This window comes from Triturus cristatus, chromosome 12, assembly GCF_964204655.1.
Source record: "Triturus cristatus chromosome 12, aTriCri1.1, whole genome shotgun sequence".
Taxonomy (NCBI): Eukaryota; Metazoa; Chordata; class Amphibia; order Caudata; family Salamandridae; genus Triturus; species Triturus cristatus.
The window spans coordinates 139,862,570-139,886,030 of record NC_140595.1 but is presented as its reverse complement, the minus strand read 5'-3'; the positions used below and the strand labels follow the sequence as shown (position 1 = coordinate 139,886,030).

The 23,461-nt window shown below is 41.4% G+C and overlaps 1 protein-coding gene across 4 annotated transcripts in view; it reads right to left on the bottom strand.

Moving 5' to 3' along the window:
* Window positions 1-15,553, bottom strand: part of MEF2D (myocyte enhancer factor 2D) — a 415,917-nt gene extending 400,364 nt beyond the window's left edge. For 3 of the 4 annotated variants that reach the window (XM_085638237.1, XM_085638242.1, XM_085638241.1), the window contains exon 1: window positions 15,347-15,551. The gene's annotated coding sequence lies outside the window, so the exon portion shown is untranslated. Of the gene's footprint in view, window positions 1-15,346 lie in introns of all 4 variants that reach the window. The other variant, XM_085638243.1, reaches the window with a different exon arrangement.
* Between the last annotated feature and the right edge of the window lie 7,908 nt (window positions 15,554-23,461).

Here is a 23,461-nt window from a genome sequence, read left to right as displayed (position 1 = left end):
GGTAGATAACATTCAAATTCCTTTCAACATTCAAAGCAAAGAAAGGTAATATTGCTGCCAGTAGCTCTGCTTCTATGTGAGGTGGGCTATTTAACAAGTGAGAGCTTTCTAAAGCGCAATCCATCTAAATCAAAATTCAGCTCAGACAGAATAGTCCACATAACTGTAGTAGATGTTTGTGGCCCCAGTATAGGCCATTGTGTAGTAAGAGCACTGTTGGTAGGAAACCCTTGTATCTAGAAGTTATATCATTCAACCCCTAAAGTATGTACAGTTAGTTCAAGATGTGTTCTTATTACCTAAATACTTCAAGAAGCATACTTGTATTCTCAATCACTGCTCAAAGAGTAGAAATGGTGAAGACATTCTTTGAATCTCCACTAGACATTGGCAAGACCATCTGCTATCAATAACTTAACCATATCCAAAATACACCAGGGGATATGCTGTCTTGAATGAAGGATTCTGATCTAAGTCAACCAAAAACAATAACCTGTACAGACTCCCAAGGCAAAGAGTCTCACTTTAATACCTTAAATTATTTTATTGGGGCAAGGGTTTTAAAGGAAGCGTTTGGAAAGTATACTCTATCAGAGTCAAGTTCACCATTTGAAGTACCTAAATTCACTCTAAAAAGGGTGGATGAACTTTTAAAGTATAAAAAGTTAAAACATGGAACTTCTTTGAACTTTGAGAAATAAATCATCAGTTTGCAATTTAGGAAAAAAACTCTAAGTGTGGTTGTTTGCCTACAAACGCTTGATACCCCCGAGAAGCAGTGTACACCTAGATGACCATTTTCTGCATCACCAAGCGATCCTGTTATGTGTATGCTGCACTAAACTAATGGCCACGCAGGGAAGGTCGTCCAAAGCTATAGATGTGACATGTTATGACCTCCTCTACAGAAAGGTTGATGGAAGCTCTGCCTGGAGGAGGTAGTTAAGGTGAACCAGAAATTCGCTGTCTCAAGCACTGGATGTTACTAACCTCCATGGGGAGTCTCGTTTATTGCATCAGAAATACCGAATAAACAGCTTCGAATTAGGCCTTCATAATCCATTGTAAAAAAGGAGCACCGTGATGCATGTCCCTATGACCATCTTGTGATGTCCATTATTCGTTAACATGTTTTTAATATGGTTACATAGCATTGCTGGGCTAACCACTTTACAAAACTCAGAAACATTTGCTAAATAAGACCTACAGTTATAAGTCTTTAGACCCAGCAGTGTGTGCAGTGCCGTTTCAAGAACTGGAAGAACCCTTCCTAACTGTTAAATTTGTGAATGCATGTCTTTTAAGCCAATTTATATGGAAAAAGTTGGACAGAATTGATTTTAATTGTTTCTTGATGAACAGTCGCTTTACTTCAGCTCTCAGATAAAGGTGCTGTGTTCCACATTAGCATACCCTGCACCAGTAGTAACTGGCCTCCCTATCTGCTTAGGTTATACTGAGTTTGGAGGATTCTTTGAGTTTAACTACATTATTTGGAGAAGGGAGGATTAATTACTACCTAGGGAATTTTGGATTTAGGACCCTAGAGCCACAAATGTTTGCACATTCAAAATCCGATCTTAAACTCCAGTGACCCAGTGCAATTCATCAAATTAAGGCCTGCTCTGATGGTTGAAAATTCAGCCAACTCTGGCACCCACGTTTACGGCCTTTGCATTTTTATTAAGTGGTTTGATAGACATTCATAAAGAATAATGCGGTTTCGAAGAGTTTGAGACCGGATCTATTTTATCATGTACCTAGTCTGGAAAATGGAGAACAGACTGTGGACCTGCAGTTGTGCTAAAGGTGTTGGTGAATTTATACTGTACAGTGCCAACTCAAACATCGGACATGGATCTCCCCAACCTAAAATTATTGCAAAAAAGAGATGTTACAAACAGCCCAATTCTTGAGGTGCCATAACTGCACAATGGAGTAGTTTCTTTTTGACCAGGAATCTCGTGTGACACACGGAGAAGTGGAAAAATAAGCTTCCAATCCATTTTTAACATTGTTAATGGTTATGGTGTCTTGAAATTACTTAATATAATTTTCTCTGAGTGCAATTTCATAAGTGTATTCTAGCCAAAAATTAATTCGCTCACATTGGAAAACAATACCCAGACTATTCTGCATAAGCCAAATCTTAGGAGGACTTCAACAGTCATCTTTGTACTCAGAGATTCCATCTCATTGTATGGACTTAACCCCTTCTGTAAATGCTTCAATCTTCGATGATCATTCAGCAACACTCTGAGTGGCCGATTACAAGTGCCCCTATAAACCAGATGGGGCTGGTAAAAAAGGAGCACACGGTCCAAGATAAATCTACAGACCATGTGTCATTCATCCAGAGATCTACAGGTGAAATAACGGAGCGTAATAAGACATACAAGGGTAGCCAGACTAAAATTACCATTTGCACTATAAATGCTTATTAAGAAGGGGAAGTTTAGGATTCCACTTTCAATCACTATTAAATCCACTTCTGGACTTACAGAAGACCCTGGAACCTGGAAATCCATGGGGAGGAAGTGGTTTTTAACCGGCCGGCACCGCTGCACCCATAAGGATGCCCAATGTGGCATCACATACGACTTCTCAAATTAGTTCTTGTACACTCCGTTTACAGATCCATGCACTAGTGTTGGCTGAACAGAGCCTTGCTTGGAACATCAAGTGCTCTTCCCCAACCAACTTTATAATTAAGCAAATAGTACACCTCCCTCACCCTCTCAAAAAGCAGAACGCAACATTAATTTGCTTCCCAAGACTCGGGAAGCTGCGCTCTTTTATCAAGGCAAACAATAGAACAGAATCATTCACTGGCTTACAACTCCTTATTGACTGCTGGCAAATGGCGCGCGGAGAGGGGTCGGAGGATGTCAAAGGGACAATAGTCACTGCAGTCGGACAATAATGTCTGCTTCAACAGAGGGACAACGGGCTCTGCACATAAGGAGACACAGGCGCTCGCTCCATTAACCTTCCCATCCCCCAAATAACAGGCCCTGGTCAAAAGTGAAACACAAAAACCAAGGAAAAAATACACTGACAAAACAATATTTTGACTCTGTGGGTATGCTTTATTTTGTAATCCTATTTATATGTTCTTAGTGCAGGCAAATCACTTTAAGCACAGCAGCATTTTGATCACAGTGATAGTGTAGCAAGGCATAGACTGCAATGCAAACACAGTACATGGTACCTTGTGGTGAGCTCAGCTACACAGAGTGTAAATAATGTACTAAATGTATCCTGTGTAGGGGTGGTCATGACTTGTGTAATCTGCTGTAGCATAATTAAAGCAGAATAAGGAACGATTATATGGAATTAAGCGAGGCGTGTAACCCACATTTAAAGCTATCTACTCAGCGCAAAAGGTGCCCTCGCTTCAAACACTACCTCACGGATGGATTTTGTGCCTAAAACGTAGGGCAAAATCCAACAGAACGGGAACAGCACCAGCCACTCAAGTTCTGTTCCTGTGCACTTGGGTAGGCATTTTTGCCTCAAATTACTCTAAATCAAGCGAGCGGTAAAACTGGCCTAACTTTCAGTAATTTCATGTCACAAGACAAACGCCAAATTGACCGAAATGACTCAGATTGCTCCTGCGCAATTTAAATACTGCCCGCCACTGTGCATAATGTGGCCAGAAAAACAGGCCAAACACTGCAGTACTTTCTTCATGTGGACCCTGTTGGCATGTAGGCGCTCACATTGCAATATGTGTACCATGCGCTTGGTGTACTAAGATTCACAGACTTCATTCTTTACATTACTTTGTATTTTCTGATCATGGACACCGCGCATAGACACAGGCAGCTGTGCTATATCAGAGAACTTGCCGATATGTGAAAGATTGCACGACAGCAGATCCAATCATGCGACAGAGATTTCCCTTTGGGCACCCTTCTTTTTAATTTACTTTTGGACTTCGAATGCTGCATCTAAGTAGACCTAAAATAGGAAACCAAAGACATTCAAAGAAGGAAGAACTCCATCAAAAGCATTGTCTAAGAAATTAAAGGACCTGTATAATTACAGAAGGAAAAAAACGTATAGCAAGGATTATAGCAACAGTTTTGCTGATATAGTGAGTGCACGAGGAACATTACATTTTTGAGCCACTGCATAAAAAGCACGACCACCAGCAAACGGAGATATATTCATTTCACTCACTATAAGCACACTCAAAAACATAAATTTTTAAAGCGTCCTGGAGAGTTACACCATCGATGCTTTCAATATATTTAATAACAAGGGCCACACAAAGTGAGAAAAGGTCCCGGCAGTTAGCATTCACTCATGGTAATCCGTTAAAAAGATGAGAGACACAGAGACACAGAAAAGGAAAAGTGAGAGATATTCTTTTTGAGACTTTGCATAAAAAGTCACTGCAATACCGGATTCAAACTTAATGAACATGAGCCAAAAAACATATTGGTGCTGAATTTTTCAAGTGCTTAACCTTTCAATCTGCTGGTTTGGTTACCCTTTCTGTCGACATTGTTTTTGTAATGGCGAATGGTGCGTTTGTTCATGTTTTTTTTCTCGCGGCTCTTGACATATTTTCTTCCCCGGTTGTCGAAACCAATCTGGTCTCTGACATCAGTGGCTGATAACTGCAGTCACCGTACTAGTTTCTTATATGTACCGGGTTGCACTCCCCACAGAGTCGAACTCTGTACCTTCACCGGGTTGTACCGTAGAGACATTAGCTTCATATACTTCCTTGGAGGTTGATACTTGGCATGGACGCTGCCCAGATGCTATGATAATCCCAAAGAAATATATGCAACGCTAAAGGCTTGTATGCAAGACGCGCATTAAGAGCGTACTTATGTAGGATCTTAGATAGCTCAAAATACTATTTGATACAGCTTCGTCCCGTGATGAGAAGACCTTCTGTATAACAACTGGACAGGATGAACAGGCCCCAAGGTGGACCGGACAGACAGGCAGTCCATCCAGTATTAAAATCTCAGGACCTGGCTGGACAGCAGCGGAATGGGAGCAGAAACTGAAGAAGGCGGAAGTCTTCAGTGGGTTCACCTGAAGCAAACAATCCAAAAGAATTCTCCCCCACCAGTGTCCCTCCGTCTGCTGTACCCTATCTGCACTTGGGACAGTTACTGTGAACAGTCTGCAAGACATTCTGCGACAGGAGCCATGGGTTCAAACACCCAACAGCAAAGACGGACCTCTGCAATTCTGTCCTGTCAGATGTAAACTAGAGATAAGATGCACGAGTATGCTGATGCTGGCACATAAGCCAAGATATACTTTGCCATGTCATCAATCACATGCCTTGCATGCCCTGGGCAGGAGTCTTCTACAGTTCTGTATTGCACAGACTCATAGCCCGGGTGTTCCCTGGTGTGAACAAACTCCCCCCTCCAGAGTTACTCTACACCCACTTAAATGGAGCGGGCACATGCCCTGTAAGACCTTATAGAGGTAGACACAAGTACTCAAAACAACCAAGGTTGCCAGTGTGGCAGGCGAGTGCTTTTGCAAAGCTTTTAAGACCTGACAGACAGGCATTACAGCAAGTTCAATTCGAGGTTAAAGGCTTCCATGTACTGAATACAGTATAGCACTCAATGGAGAAGTGAGAGATAAGGGACTGGGACTGAAGACCTTTAACCCCTACAGGACTGTTTGATGAAGAGCGAAAGCAGAAAATATGGCATACACAAACATATACCTTCAATATCAATGTACCAAAAAAGACAAAAGGCGTTCGGTCACAAACAGGTTTTAGAAACAAGAATTCCCATATTGAAAAATCTCCCCCTGTTCAGCCTTCAGAAGAGGTGCTTTCTCTCTGCCCCCATCGGTGATGATTACAGATAGAGGGTAAACCCAAAAATCACTGGGACCTGGGTACAAGGCAGTATTTATAATAGTGGTCCCAGTATTAGAACATCGTGTGCAGAAAGGGAAGTAAAAAAATACAGTCGTACTTAAAGCAAAAGGTTAAAACAAGACTGAATAAGTTGTTACAGTGTTGTTTAATCACACTGAAACTGATTGACAGATCATTAAGCAAATATTAGTAGACATACATTTTAGTGAAACAACATCATCATTACAGTGCCCGAGGGGGGGGAGGAAGGGGAGGGAAAGTGATTTGTGTACGGTGGTGAGGTAAATGAGATATAGATAGTGATATGAATATCGCAGTCAAACAGTAGGGCATATACAATCCACAAGCCCAAAAGCCAATAGGATATTAATCACATTTCATCTGTGCATATTTAGCCATGTCACATACAAGTCCACAGTAAAGTAAGTACTGTTGAGAAAAACTGGCAAAAACGGAGTGTCGACGTTTCGACCCCTGTGTGTGTGTAGGTTCTTCAGACCCTTACATGTGGGGTCTTCCTCAGGACGGAAGTAGGGAGTGCGGGGGGCACCTAACAAGGACAAAAGGATGGTACAGTAGGGCCATAAATAAAGTTAAAAACAAAGTAGAACCAGTTACCCAAAGGGTACTGATCAATGTAATTACCGTGAATGGCTGGGGAGGGAGCCTCTCACAATTGACTGGTGGAGGGGCAATGGACTCAGTGGTTCCCAAACGTAAGATGGAAGGGTCTGAAGAACCTACACACACACAGGGGTCGAAACGTCGACACTCCGTTTTTGCCAGTTCCTCTCAACAGTACTTACTTTACTGTGGACTTGTATGTGACATGGCTAAATATGCACAGATGAAATGTGATTAATATCCTATTGGCTTTTGGGCTTGTGGATTGTATATGCCCTACTGTTTGACTGCGATATTCATATCACTATCTATATCTCATTTACCTCACCACCGTACACAAATCGCTTTCCCTCCCCTTCCTCCCCCCCCTTGGGCACTGTAATGATGATGTTATTTCACTAAAATGTATGTCTACTAATATTTGCTTAATGATCTGTCAATCAGTTTCAGTGTGATTAAACAACACTGTAACAACTTATTCAGCCTTGTTTTAACCTTTTGCTTTAAGTACGACTGTATTTTTTCATTCCTTTCTGCACACAATGTTCTAATACTGGGACCACTATTATAAATACTCCCATTGGTGATGAAGCTGAGGGGAAGGCTGGAGGACAGTCAGGACATACTTTGCAGCAACAAATTAAAATGTATTAAGAGAAACAGGTAAGAAAATCATGCAGACTCCAAGCAGAGTTTAAGGGGTCAAACCACAAACTCAAATTATATACTCCTTTGAAAGGAGACTGGACCAAGCAAGAATGCAAAGTTGGTGACACAAAGAGAGTCTGGCAACTCTGGCTGGTTAGGTCCAAGTGAACTATTACACAACAAAGGTTTGATATTTCTCTCAACTTTGTTCTATATATACAATTATGTAATACAAATTCTTCCAATATAACCGCTTACATCCATCCTCCACCACTGGGAACCCAACAATAGGAGCTAAGCATCCTTACAGAAACTTATCTGAAACGTCAAACATGCCAAGACTGAATTTCCTTAACATTCTCAAAAGGGATACTATGACGAACAGGATAAAAACAATGTCAAAGTAATAAACTGCAAGAAACAAATCAATTTAATATGTCACTTTGCCAAGTGCTCAATATAATTTACTCCTATCTAGTTCATCTCAATCTGACATCACACCAGCTATACGGTTGCACGCCCTGGTACTATCTATTTAGCTTTCATGGACTTATCCTCCACGTTTGATCGTGTGAATAGGATCAAACTGTGGCAGTCCATGAAAGACATAGGGGTAGATAGTAACATCGTTCACTTTCTAGAAGACCTCAATCGCGCAACCAAGGCAAATGTTAGATTCTCGCAAGATCTACGTGTGTCTCGCGATTTTGATATCAAAAGAGGTGTTCGCCAAGGGTGTATTTGAGCCCCCTTTTTGTTCAATTTATATATTAATGATTTAGACAAAGCCCTTCTGTCTACAGGGGTAGACTATCCGCACGTAGGCCGACGTGGCCTCCCTGTGTTACTTTATGCGGATGATGCAGTCCTTATATCTAGGAATGCGAGGGGGCTACAAACCCTACTTGATGCCTTTTCCGCTTTCATGGCTGATCGGGACCTATCCATCAAGGATTCGAAATTCTTCGTTATGCAAGTGGGGATACGCCCCAAAAAAATGTTTCAATTTAGGGTTGGTTTAGCCAAGGTACCATGTACAGACGTCTTCTCATATTTGGGGGTCATCTTGGATGCGTGTGGAAAATGGGGCCGACTTATACAAAAAAAGAAGGGGGATCTGACGCAGGTGAATGCAGTCATCTTCAACTTTGCATCTAAGTTAGGAAAGAGACCCAATGCAGCCCTTTTGAAGATATATCAAGCAAAGAGTGTAGCAATAGCTTCCTATGGAAGCGAAATATGGCGGCACGTCTCCACAGATGATCTTCAGGTAATCGAGAACAGTTTTTTTTAAACGTTTACTGGGTGTTCCTCGTGGCACATCTAATATGGTGGTACACGAAGAACTTGGGGTGCCTTTTTTAAACGATATTCTGCCCCTCCGTCCGTTTTTGTTTTGGTTAAAAACTTGGTTGAATAAGGAATTAATCCTGAGTCACATGATCTTAAAAGAGTGTATGTCCCTTGATCACACGCTCGGCATCCAATGGCTTAGATATATCAAGGGCAGTTTTGAAAGGTTAGGCCGAGGCGATTTGTACACCAAGCCTGATCTACTAACTAAACAGGACGTGGGGATAATAAGGGAGTCTTTTGGCAATCTCATGAAACTGGAAAGGGAAGAGCTGGAATTGTGTAAACCCAGTGTACGTAAACATATAATGTTAAAGTCAACATTATCAACTGAGCCTTACCTCCTGGGGGTTTTTACTATTTATGAACACTTTTTATTCACCAGGTTTCGACTGGATCTTCTTCACCTCCTGCTTGCCAAACCAAGAGGAAGCAGTAGAGGGCAAGTGTTAGCACCCTGTGACTGCGACGGAGAGTCTCCACAGGATTTGCTACACTTTGTATTATTCTTTAGATTTTACGAGGTCCCCCGGAATTCTTTTATTGTGCCGATCTTGAAGAGGACGGATTTTAAACAGGCTCGTCCAGCTCTCCTCTATTTACAACTGTTGAAGGATGAGTGTATCTTTTTCGTTCTTGGTTACCTGAAATCCGTGGTAAAATCCAGGGCCTGTCTTGATTAATTATTAATATGTGTTTGGGTTTACATTTGTTTTTAAACTCAGTCAAAGGCTTGGGATAGTGCAATTCTGCGGGCAGGCTTATAACATTATGGTCAGTGTTTAGTGGTATATGAAATTTGCATTTTATTTCACTGATTTTCATGGATTCTGCAGAATGAGTTTTATGTAATTTTTATGTGATGAAAACTTTTATGGTTTTATATTTCTGAAACCGAATAAAGTTGAAATTGGTTGATTGAAATCACATCCTATGTTTCTTTAAATCCACCTTCTGCCTATCCAAACTTAAAGAAAAGAGTTTAATTTATTGTGCAATACTATCCAGATGTGGACAAACTAACAATGTTATTTTTCTTTTTAGTTTGTTAAAAATAAGGAAGAACTCCCGGCAGACATCCGTTTTGAGCAGATGGGCGTCAACATGCCACACTGGCCGATTCATTGACTAAAACAAACAAGCATTGGCATAGCCAATAGGTCTCTCCTTTGGGACCTTATAAGTGTTTAGCCATGCAACAGTTGCATAACTAAATACTTATAAGGTCCCAAAAGCGAGACCTATTGGCTATGCAAAGCGGCCGTGCGGCTGCGAAAGTGATCGCGATCAAACATCAAAGCGGCCCTGCGGCCGCGAAAGTGAAAGTAAATCGCGGTAAAGCGCGGCGCGGCGCGCGTGCGTGCGTGTGCACATGCACTGTAGCTCTAGGCTGGCCTGGTAGCACCTTTTGGAGCCCTCTCAATAAGTCTCGCCAGACCAGCGCATGCGCTGGGTCAGGCGAGACCTAAAAAGCAGAGAGTGGATTGCTTGAATGGCTCTCAGCCATGGATAATATAACTGTGAGCCACAAATAATTGTTTGCCCGCCATGCCACCTCAGCGAACCAGTCATATCATAACAATAAGCCTTAGACTACTACAAGTGGAAGAGTCCATTCCAAACTGCCACGGAAGGTCCCATCTCAAATGGAATACACGCAGCCCGGTTTAAATTTAGGGCTGCTGGTGGACGACGGACTGGAATGCGGTATAAAGCGACCGCCACTGGCTGAGATTAATTCAAGCATTCCTTTCATCACCTAGTTGTTTGTTCCAGTTGACACTAAGTGCGGCCACTATGCACAGATGTGGGTCACCTGCTGACTGAATGCCATGGGACTCAAGCTGTATCTCACTGAAGAAGCTGGAGTAGGGACAAAACCGATCTGGAGTTACTTGTGTCCCCAGATGGAAGGTACCTAACCTGAAAATTTGGGCAGGACGGATGTATTGGAGAAGGACTAAGACCGATTTACATATGATAGGTCTGTTTAGAGTGGCACAGTGGATGAAAAACAATGAAGTTGAATGCAGCCTGGTAATATTACGAGAAGCTGATATTAATTCAGTCATTCTTTTCATCACATTCTCTTTGATTCTGGCCTAATCAGGCAAAGACAATCGATAGGTATTCTCTAGGAAAGATCACTGGGCCATACCAAACTCTCTATGCAGCAAACAGTGATGCGCATTATTGAAAAGATGAAATTAGTTTTAAAAAACTCCAACTGTTGAATTTCAAAGACCCCAAAAGGTGTCTACTCCAAAAGAATAGACTAAAAATCAAAATTTGGAGTCATCATAAGCAATGCCTAATTTCAAATTGCAGTCCACCATTATGCATGCATAGGAAAAATAATAACATCTCTATGATCAAAACATATGTAGACAAAACAAGATAACCTCCATAACAAAGAGAACTTGGCTACAATATGTCTTGCACTTCTGTAAATAATCAAATATTGAGAATTAAAACTATTTCACGGAAAGCCACTGAAAAAGCCAGAGGTTATATTATCACCGTAGAATTCTAGCTGATTCTGTTAAAATGTATTTAGGAATATGCATTTCTGCCAATGAAAAAAAAAAATCAACAATGTACTAGCTTCAAACTACCCAGAATATTACAAATATGCAGGCCGGCGCTTGTCGTTCTACTTGCTTCCTTTGGAAATTGAAAAAAATCTAGGTTAATAAAGTGGATGAGAATCCAGGCAGCTGGAAACCCATCCTGACGTGAAGGGCGAGGGTAGCACCTGTGAAGCCAGTCAGCACTGGCAACTGGTGACAGATCCGGCACAGACAGCTAGGCCCACATTAAGGAGACAGGGCGGCCGAGACCTTGCCGCTCAAAGGTCGTGGGGAATTTCCACTGCGGTTTATCTACATGCCACGGATACAGGAAAAGGCAACACAGTGCACGTGTACGACATATACACATGCCACTCAGAGCCTGTTCTCAAGGCTGCGCCGCGACGCCGAGGACTTTGGGGACATAGTTGCATGAGAGAGGTTCCACATATAACATAGCCGTCGCATGTACGAAAATATCCTGGTGGTGGGAACTGCGCTCCCAGCTTCTATCTCACTAATGAGTGGAGTCCGTGCGCGGCGTGACCGGCGTCACTTTCTGGAGTCGTGACGTCGCACGGACGGAGCTACGCAGCGTTTCGTATTTCACACCGTCCACGTCATGTGACTCACCGGTGAGTTTACCACCTTCATGAACATACCAATGGCCGCAGCGGGCATTGAAACACTGTCACTATAAAATGTGAACCCAACGTGAATTGCACGTACACATCCTGACCAGCGTGCAGTCAGAGGGCTGAACCAAGTGTCCACACACCGAGGGTTCACCCCCGGCACTTTCCTTTTAAGCGTAATGTAATATAAGGAGGGTTTGTAGAGCGCTGCTTGTCACTCGTGAGAGTACCCAGGCGATAAAATGTAATAAGTGTGTGGAGTTAATATCGTTCCAAAATGCTGTGAATATACACATCATAGTGTGCAGAAGAAAGTACCACGTATAATCAACAGAACGGGAAGAGCTGTCACTCCTCTACAACTACTACACGTAATTGGAATTTGCCATGAAAAAGCGAGTATAGATACAATTTATTTCACTGCGAGCAGGAGAGAATGATATACGAGAACAGTTTTGTCGCACGTGAATCTATAACATGTTGTGTATGCAGCTCAGCCGGGATTCCAGAAAGCATGGTGCGATGGGGAGGAGAACTTGTCATCGGGAAAGCACCCCTGGGTTTTAACCCACTTACATTACATATGCTCACTCTATGAAGGGCCGGGAAATTAGTCTACAGGAGCAGGGGATTTTTTTCTTTTAACCTTGAGAAGAAACTAACCAAGTTCAAAGGTCGGCCTCTTAACCAAAGATGCAACCCTTCATTTTTAAATGTCTGCATTCAATATTTAACAGTGCGGCATTACACTAAACCATAAAAAAACATTACAGATCAGAATAAAGCAATCACATAGCATGTCTTTAAGTATGCACATACTTCTACTGAATACATAGTTCATAAGTAATGAAACGCAAACTTCCACGTGACAGAAATAACATGTAAATGTAGGAGTAGGCCTACATTAGCATATATGCAGATGTGGAGAACATAATACAATAATATTCGAACGTGGGGAGTGGCCACGAGTTGCAAGAAGGAAAGCCATGACTAATACCACACCCGCCCCTCCCCCAGTCAACACAACTATGGTAATAAAACAGTGTTTTTTCACATGTCCCATCAATCTGCAGCAGTGACAACGTGCACCTCTTCCTTTGCACTGTAGTAATAAATGTGTGATTGTGTGCTTATTAGTACAATTGCTCTAAAATAACGTGTTATTGGCCAAATTTATTTTCATGGCAAACTGTATGTGAAGGATTATTCAATATAGATAAGTACAGATCATCAAAACAATTAGACAAAATATACATTTATGCACACTAAGGCTTTTTTGTAAGACACGGAGAGTAACAATTTTCTTCATGCCATCAAACGTGCCAACATTTCAAAGCACAATGTTTTTTTATTTTCATTATGAGAAGACGCAGCGGAAACTATGACTGTCAAGTCTGAATGCTACAATGTTATTTGTGTGTTACAGGTCGTCCAACTCTTCATCGATTGGAACAGATGTATTAAGAAAAAAAAATGGGAGATTAAAAAAAAAATCTACAACACGGATATTAAGAGTAGCATTTCGTCCACGGTTTCTTGAGCTGACTCAACGATTATATTTGAGGGATATATAGCTCTCCGAAATGTAAACCAAACCTGTCCCCCCCAAAAATCCATACTACCTTTTGCATTGATCTCAATCAGGCGCAGACAGTGAGCAGAGCACAGAACTACGGGCATTCATGACTGAAGAGACAGCGTGGTTTCTGGACACAATATGCAGTCCGACGTCCATGAGTAACAACCGAATCTAGTTTATGTGCGATTGAGGAGGTCTGTAACTAAACACTGCATGTAAACAAACGACCATGCAAGCATTAAGGCCTGGGAAGTGTGTGCTTACTGGGTCCGGAGCAAGCCGGAAAACCAAGAGAGTGTGGAATTAGATGTACAGTGTGACCAATGGGCCCTAAAATCTGCATGGATGACTCCTTGTACCCAAAACACCCCCTGCACTACCCGCTTATTGCCATTTTATGACCCTCCCTCAGTCAATCATCACAAAACGCAGACTTCAGTCTGATCCCTAGAACTACCAAGCAGACATATTAGCAGCCAGATGATTTGGAGTGGATGTGTGTTATTATGAAAAGTAGCAATTATTACCCAGCTAAGTCAAAAAAGTTCAAATAAAATTGCTCACGTGGAAAGCAGAACTGCTTGCCACGTAGCACTATGGGCTACCTTAGACTGGATTTTACCCTAAGGGATGTTGCATTCTGGACCTTGTAGTTGCACACACTGCATTGGAAGGGTGTGCACAATTATACCAGTCTGCAACATCCTGTTGGCTAGGCAGGGTGGGCATGAGTGGTGTTGTTTCCTTCGTGCTGGTGGCACAATATGATGCACGTCCTAAAACCTAATTGGGGATAGAAACTGTTCTTGCACTCAGATCCCCCCTGTGGACCCCCCCACATGAATTACCCTTTTTGTACTGGAGGGGCATAATAACTGAAACATTCCCCTGTCACCCCTGCACTACTGCCAATCATCCCGAAAAAAACATGCAAATAACACATGCTACCTTGTCAAACAAACACCACTACTCAGATTACAAAACAACATGTTGGCGGGTACCTCCGTATGTGGAGTGTTGGGTGAAAGCTTAGATAATTTCAAATCGATTGTTGAAATCCGTGAAATGTCCACATTCTTTCGTCAGACTGCTCTCTTACTTATTATTCTTTCTTTTGCCAGTACTTTTCGACGGCCACAAATAAGTCCAAACATACTTTAAATCACATCTGGGCAGAAATCTACATCCCATACACACAATTTTGTAAGCAATAAGACACTTAAAATAACTCTGTACTTGTTACTAAGAGTACACTATTCGTGTTTGCTGCACACATTATCCAAAACATTGTCTCGATTGGTACCCAACCCTCCCACTTTTAAACGCCCTTTCCCGCTGTCACGCTGCCCCACCCACTTAATGTACACTTAATTTCTTGGTGGCACTGGCGGAAGGGTGGCTGTCATCATTTCGCACACGCTGGTGTGAGAGTCACACATTCTCCAAAACATCAGTTGGTATTGGGCGCAGGGCGCCGGTAGTAAACACCAGGGAGGTGTTGTGTGGCTTTTTCCTCTCGAAATGAGGACTTTGCTCTTATTAAATAAAGCGTTGTTGGCTTGCATCATCACGTTAAGATATAAAGAAATTCCACAAAGCACTAGTATATTTCAAACATAAGGTCACCCCGCCTCCTGGACGTGCAGTTGTCAGAGAGTCCAATTATACACAGTATTTCCTTGTCAGTAGGTGAAGTGATAGAATATCTTCTTTTGGCAATACAGCAGCAGACATAAACCGACACATACTTTCGATTACAGTTGCAGAAGCCCCCCACACTTGCGCCGTTGCATCACGAGCTCTGCTGTCAGTCTGTCCACTCCCTTTAAAAATAATATTTTCTTCTGGTTGGTAAATGGAGAGAAGGGGGCGGGGGCTGGGATGTTGTTTTTGTTGCATACGTACTTCTGACATTTAAGATCTTTAATGTTTAGGGTGACAGGCCTCGTACCGATAAACACACTCTTAAGGATGCAAAAACAGTGAGCCTGGAAATACAAATAAACACGCACCCTCCCCCATCAGCCATCCTCCTCCCCAGGGCCCAGTGTTCACTCACCAGCTGCTGCTGAGCCGGGCCCCCCGATCCAGGCCCCTCGAGGCCCCTCGTCGGTGGTGCTGCTCCCCTTCTTGCCCCCTCGTTGCCCCCCGCGTCACAGCCTTACTCCCCCCTGCGCTGACATCCCTTCCTCCTCCAAGCTCCAGAGGTAACTATTGCAGCCTCTGGAAAAGGTACAACGTAACCAGCCAGCACAGCCTACAGTGTTGCGCGATGGATGGGTACATTAACCAACCAGAGCAGCGGATCACAGAAGGCGGGCGTACTCTCCGTCGCTTCGCCTCCGTGCGCTTTGACAAGCGAGACAGCAGACCAATCACAGCGGAGGACGACACTTCTGCTTCCAGGCTTGTGTGCGGCGTGTTACTGTGGATCACTCCGCCTCGGCCTGTCAGCTCCTTGGATTATGGTGCAAGTAGAACGAACAAGCTCTGGGTTTAAAGCTGTAGAGACACCGAAAAACGTAAACACAATAAAAACGTGTGATTTACCTCTTCCAGGCTGCAATACTGATTGGCTCAGGCTGTTTACTTACTCTATTATCCTCATACTATTTTTTATGATCATTCCCGATATGAATCTTGTCATTGTTAATAATTTGTTTTATTTTCCTCATATGTTAAGCACAATCACCATAACTTGTGGTGAGAGTTGTATCGAGCGGAAATCCAAGAATTTGGTGCACACCTGTACTTCGACCTAAAGCTCTTCTATAATAAACACACTCCACATCCTCACTCCATAGGGGGTTTGCTGTACTGACAGCTTGACCACAGATGTCTACGAACGCTTCATCCTCGCCCAATCCCCCAGCGGCATCCCTCTGATCCGTGTGCTAATACATTATATATAATTGTAACCAGGGGCGTGGCTATCAATGGTGCAGCAGGTGCAGTGGCACCGGGACCGCCCCCGGAACCCTGATTGTTCCTTTCATTTATCTACCTAACCCACAGAGCTGGGGCCCATTTTCCTTACACTAGGGCCCATTGCAGCCTTGCTACAGTAACAGATTGTAACGTTCTTTCAAGCGGATAAAAATAAACATTTTGAATGTGATGCAAAATAAAAAAGTAAATAAGAATATTTGTTTGGGTGATGCATTGATATGTATGTGGGTATTTACAAACATAACATTTACACAGTGGACAAGTTCACGGAACGTCTCTGAGCGCTTTGGAAGCAATATCTACAAGCCAGAAGATGAAAGAAAATAGACAGCAACATTTAAGGAAAATATTAGAACAGAAAAGCCTTGAGGTTTATCTAAAACAATATTAATGTCACTTCCTGCCTCAGTGAGTCAAGTAAAGCGTTCGTTTTCAGATATCATTAGTAAAAAAACACTTCTCCTCATCTCCATGGCGAGAAGATGGATGAGAAAACTCAGCACAGTATGTGATGGAAGCAGTTTTTTTCCCAGACAAATACGAGTAAATTCATTATTATTAACAGTAATGACAGAAGTATTACTGTTCCTTTGTTTATCTACTGAACGACTGATTATTTCTTTTACATTGCGCTTTAATGGAAAGTATTGCAGCACAATAGATCCCACTGCCTTAGCACACTGAATTTAGTGAGAGAGTAGAAAAAAACACCAGAAACACTCCTATATGTTTTCTGTAATGTCCTGAACTTAATAGTTCAGGATGCAAGTTCCATGTTTTTGGTCAAAGCACTGAAAATCAAAGTCCTCTTAAATTTGCCAATTAACCATGACTAGAGTTAATAGGCTTACATTCTTGAAAATCTGAATAAAGGTTACCCTAGTTTTGAGACAATGAAGGGTCTTGTTAAATAGGCGTTTGTTAATTGAAGACAGACACCTGATTATCAGATCCTCTACAGTGCTTAATTTGTAAATAAATAAGTGCTGGGCCCAGGTCAGGAGGCCTCTGATGCTTGCACCACTATTGCCCTTACCAGCGCTGCCAGTGACAGTACCAACACAACTACTAACCATCATACATCTTCATGGTGTGACATTTTAGACTATTCCAGGCCCCCAAAGCTATAGGAATAGTGTGGAGGGCAGGTATTAGTCATTTTTAATGTATATTGAACTAATAAACAACTGCTATTGTGCTGATCGCTAAATAAGACAAACAGCGCCACCATGTGGCAACATATTATAAGTGCTGGTGTTGACAATTAAGTTCTGGTACCCAGCACTGGAAACCACAGGATCAAATTAAGCAAGGAATCCTTAGCACTTAGGGAAGGAACACCGCTATCATGTTCCTAAACATGAACTTAGGGACTGAGTTAGAGTTGGCGGAGGATGACATACCCTCACTACCAAAATAAAGGTATGCTCGATTTAGAGGTGAGCGAAGCTTTAACCCCTTCAGTGCCCATGACGAGCTGGACTCGTCATGGGCCGCGGTGGCGCTGTGCCCATGACGAGTCCAGCTCGTCATAGACCCCGCCCGCTAATGCAACGGCCGGCACTGGGCGGGGAAAGGGGCGGGCACTGAAGGGGTTAAGGATGCTGAAGATAGAGCCTACTTCAGCTGTGTTACCAACCTACGCCTCCGACGGCCCAATGAAGTATGGGCCGTTGGAGGTTAACACATTAAACCATTTGCCCTCTTTAGAGAGGATGTCCTTCTGTTTGTTTTTTTTGCTGTCCATCAGCACTCAGTAATATCTGGTGGTGAGGGCCAGTAAAAAACAAATAATGACCCACACACAGCATGTGAGAATACTCCCTTTTTGTCATTAACAAACTTCTGCTTTTGGAGTTTATTTTTGAAAAATGAAAACATTTTGTAAATTTTAATGGACAGCCGTCATGTTTGACAGATCCCTTCGTCAAACGTTTACAACATAGAGCACATTCAAAGTGGTAATTAGTGTTTTTAATGGGCAGCAGCAAATTAATACACATATATTTCTTTTTAAACAAAAGGTAGTTTCCGAGTTTACACATTTTTGCAAAAAAATACGTCCTGTCCTCCCGACCACATATATTCATATGTCGAATGCTTATTTTCTTCTCAGTCCTTGCTAATATTCCCCGTATCCTTGGGCTTGTTTCGGTCTTGTTATGTTGCATTGGGAGGCGCTCTTTGTCGCAGCAGATTACGATTCCCAGTTGTGGACACACCTACTAATTTATGATTATTTACTATAAAGATCAAAGCATAATGGTTGAGATACTTGCATACATCTCAGCAATTGGCAATTACTCTGGGTGGCATTCCTGTGATAGCTATCCCAGGCACTAGAGACATGGGCCAACCACACGCATACTTGCTTTAGCCACAGGCCCAAAGGAACAGAACCACACCCCAATGCTCTTCTCGTGAGGAAACAAACATGAATAAAGCACTTTGAAAGTGTTGGGTCACCTCCGCGAGGCACAGTTGAAGGTCTAAGGCACAGCAAGCCACTGGACCCTGGTGTACCCATTTCTGTTCATGTTACTCAGAAGAATAGAAGATATGATGTTTGAAACAAAAACATGAATTGAATGCTAAATAGATCCCAATCTGCTCCCCCCAGGACTGGAAGGGAACAAAGACAACTTCATATTTATTCATTTGATGTTTTAGGCCTCACAGGGGCGGCTCTTCCTTTATGGCGGAGGAGCGTCGCCCCATTGAAAAATAAAATGACAATAAAACCATTTTGTTATCATTTTATTTTTCACTACTGCCAGCCAAGGTTAGGGTGGGGGCAGGGCCGAGTGCAGAGGTCATGGTTCAGATTTCCCAGAGTTTGACATCAGTGTTTTGCTGAAATGGTCTAAGTGCCCAAGATACTATATGGCTGTGTTGTCTGAGTAGGGATGCATAGAGATAAGGGTATTGGGGATCAGGGTGGAGCTAGTGAGGCTGAATGATGTATGGCTGTTCAGTTAGTGTTTCAGAACTGACTTGAAATGAAAAGCATAATGGGGTCAAGCAGGGTCAAGGGGGTCTTTGTCCTTTTCTGTTTTTTTCCTGTTGCTGTCAATTGTTCACTTGTGACTGCAAAACAAGACAGTAGCTCTGGACTGAGACAATTTGATGAATACATACTTTTCTATTTCTGCCCCAAGATAGCATAGGTTCTACTCAGTCATGTGCGTGTGTTTGTGTGTGTATATCTGTGTTGTAACTGCTCCTATGCAATAGATTAAAAAAAAATCGCTCCCATAGGTTTACCATTTTCTCACAAATGTTAGTTTCTGCATCTTTTAACATACTCTCTCTTTTTATAGCAAGCAGAATCGAACTCGTTTGTGTTTTCGCTTTCCCTTAAAGGAGTTGTCACATATTCACCATAGGGCTACTTTTGACTCCCGCTTTAATATTCGACATTTTGGTCCTTTTAAACCTCTTCTCACGCACATCTGATATATATCATGGCCTAATTTACTATTAAATAGACATTGGTTCAACTGCCAAAGCAGTCAGTATTTTTTTAACATGCCAGGACAAGGAATCATTGTAGCAACATGTATTTTTAGTGTTCTGGTAACCAAGCTGGAATTCGGTTTTTTAGGATTTCTTCTGATCCTTTCCCTTTAGCAGCTAACTGTTTGACAACTGACAAGGAGGAAGAATATCTTGGTTAATTTTTATGAGGCTAATGAAATTCAGTTTCAATCATTCAATCCATTCATTATTTAAAGACTCTGCTAACTGGCTTCAGTGCGCTACACACATAAAAAACAGACTTAGTCAAACACTGAACTTACCAATCCGGAAACATGAAAAGCTTTAAAAATATTTTCTAAAAATAAAGTGATTCTCAGTTTCCCTCTACTGATCATACTTCTCTTTTTTGGTTTGCCCCATTGTTATTCCTAAAAAATATAAGCAATTTAATTTTTACATCCATAACTCTTGGGGTGGGGAGATATTGATATTCACTTATATCGACCGAAGCACATCATCCCATCTTTCCACAACTAAGATCAACACTTGTGTGTTCATTTTTCGACTTCTTTTCAACGCCAATTTGTCTAACACTGTAACTGGCTTGAACCGGTTTCACTGCTCTGGACTTCTGTAACAAATTTAGGGTTTATGATGTCTATCCCGTCTCCCATATTACTACTGCACTCTAGCCTGTGGTACTTGTAATATGGCAGATGGTATGTCTGCCACAATTTGATGGAGTATCCTGTACGTCAACTCCATAAAAAGGCCAATACACACCATACTCACATTGCCAGTGCTTGGGAAGATGCTTAAAAAAACATTTAAGGATGAAGTAACTCCTTCTTGCATTCTTTGCAAAATATATAACATTGAATTGAATCTGAAAACCCATAACATCAGAGTCACTCACACTCATTTGAAAAAGCTGTGAATTTTGTAGGAACAATCAGTGATAAAATATCTTGAAGTGATCACAAAGTATTTTACTGAACACAATTTAGGATAATTACAAATAGAAAAAATCGACTTCAAGAATACAGTGTACTGTGAAACACAGGCGTAAAATTGCATAAACAAATCAATTTTTACTACACACTAAACTTAGAAAACTGCAGCCTTCTGCTTGAAAATGGACCACCAAGATCACCAATAGTAAACAAAACCAAAGTTGTGCTAAATGCCTACGTCCTACCAAGCACAACAGACTACATCAATGGAATGCCGAATCTCAAAACAAATCATTTTATATCTTCAGCTTACAATGGAATAATGAAACCAGATGATAAAATGCTTAAAAACAGCTACACGTGTCAGGGGTGTATCAGTGATAAACTTGAATTAAATATTATTAATAATGCAAAAACAAAATGGAAATCTTTTCAAAATTATATGATCAAACTTACGCTATCGATTTGGGTAACTTTTAAACAACTGGAAGAATTATTCTGGGGTTCTACTTACAACAACAAATTGCTTCTCAGTTTGAAATGTAACTCCGTTATTGATGAACTTTCAATCTTTGGTGGGGGTATTATTAAGGGTATGAACTGTTAATGTTAACTAGATCTGCTGAAAAAAGAAATGCGGCAAATAGAACTTTATAGCCTATTGTCTATTTCACAGGCACCAAGCTTTTTCCTGTATGTGTCTGATAGATGCTAGTCAAAATGTTCGGGACAATTGATCTCCGATGATATCTTGAGGTTAGGAATAATGCGAGCTTTAGTAAGTGGAATGTGTACGTCCACACTTAAATCTCAATGGTATAGTTTGTAGAGATGGTTTGTGTCAAACCAGGATTGAATCAGTCATGGGGGTGGCCACAGCACCAGTCAGATGTTGAGGGCCATCCGGACGTATACATCTGTAGTCTAGTCAAATTAGTTCAAAAAATGGGCTAACCTAGAGCTCATTGCAATACAATTTCTGTGAGTGGATTGTTATTGAAATTTTTCTGTAGAAAACAATGGTGAAAAGTCTACCACTCTATCATGACGCGTTAATCCAATATGGCGGATTTTTCAAAATGGCTGCCCATTATTTGAGATATAGCGTATAACTGTTTATATGCCCATGTGTGGTATCATTTTATATGTTTTTAGGGACAGGAAAGTCAAAAATACCATCAAAAATTGTTTCTGATGACTATAACATCAAATTGGGATTAATACAATAAACAAAGATAATTATATGTTAATATGCCAAACATAGTTTTGACATTATTTTTTATTTACATTTTTTTAACATCATTTGTAAAGCATAAACAAATTTCAACTAGATAATATAGCACTTTTCAAAATGACACTGACAAATGAAAATTGCTAAAGAGATAAATTCAAACAGCATTCCTCAGTATAAGAATAGTATGATTTCAATCATCGTCCATGTCCACTTCCATGGAATTGCAACAGCTTATTCCTCGACAATCCGTGCACGCATCTGTGCACACTATTCCCTGTCTTTTGCATATACATTGCAGAGTCGCACATTGACTCTTGCTACAGCCACATTTCACAAATTTTAATAAATGATCTAGTGCTGGTGCTTGACTCATTCTAATGGGAGCCAATCTTCCATCTTTCACTTCAAATCCCCACTGTAATGGATCCATATGAATACCCATCCACTGCTGCACCTGATGATATACTGTGAGTGAATGAAATTTGCAGGCATCCTCTGTAGGAGGCAAGACTTCCGGTTTCACATGTATTGTTGATTTTGTTGCCTTTGAAGTGAAAGTTCGAAGTCTCATATCATGTAGTGTGCTGTCTCCTGTTATTCCTCCATACAACTCTATAATAGCATTAAGACTAGCATTTTCAATTTCTTCTGTTGATTTTTGTGAAGTTTGGAATACGGCAGCACTTTCTTTGAAGCTGCCTGATTTTCTTAGCAAATTTATGGAGTCACGTTTTCTTAATCCAAGTGGTTTGGAGGTGGTATCACATCCTAATACGGCGTGAGCAAATAAGATGTGAGAGCAAACGTCATTACCTAAAGCTTTTGCTAATTTTCTAATATCATACACAGTTATGTTTTTGGAGGATTTCTTAGGTTCTGGGCATAGGAAAATATCAAATTGGTTTTCTTGAAAATGATGAAGGAGTAGTATGAGAAGATCGGTGTCCTCGCCAACAATGGTTGAAGGATGAGTTTTGTCCGACTCAATAGCCTCCAAAATGACCATGAAGTCTGCATCACTATGAGCATGCTTTGTTTTACACCCAGCTTCTTGTAACGTTTGCGATAATTGATCAATGAAGGGTTGTTTATTCTCATTATTACTCAGAAATAATTGTTTCTGGATGGCGATGGAGGTAGAAGTTATGAAATTTACTTTAGGTCCTACAATACCTCTTTTTCTTTTTAGATGGGCTTCTGATTTTGTAGAAAACGTATCTCCATAACCGTCGAATACTATTATTGCCTGGCCATACTTTGTTAGCACATATCTCTCATAGGCACAAAGCAGCTCATGGAATGTCTGATTCGGACTCCAAGGAAGGCGATGTAGTAAGCACCCACCATCAATGACGAACTGCATATTTTCGGGCATGTTAGCAACGGCTGGTACTTGCTCTTTAATATAATTGGCAAGCTGCAACTTCCCAGATTCCCTCATAAGTCCATGTTTATTGAATAAACTAGCTGGGTATGAGCATAGCTCATAACTAAACACCTCCTGCAAATCCACGCCACTAGTCTGAGCACAAAGCAACAAGCGCTGAAACAATAGTTC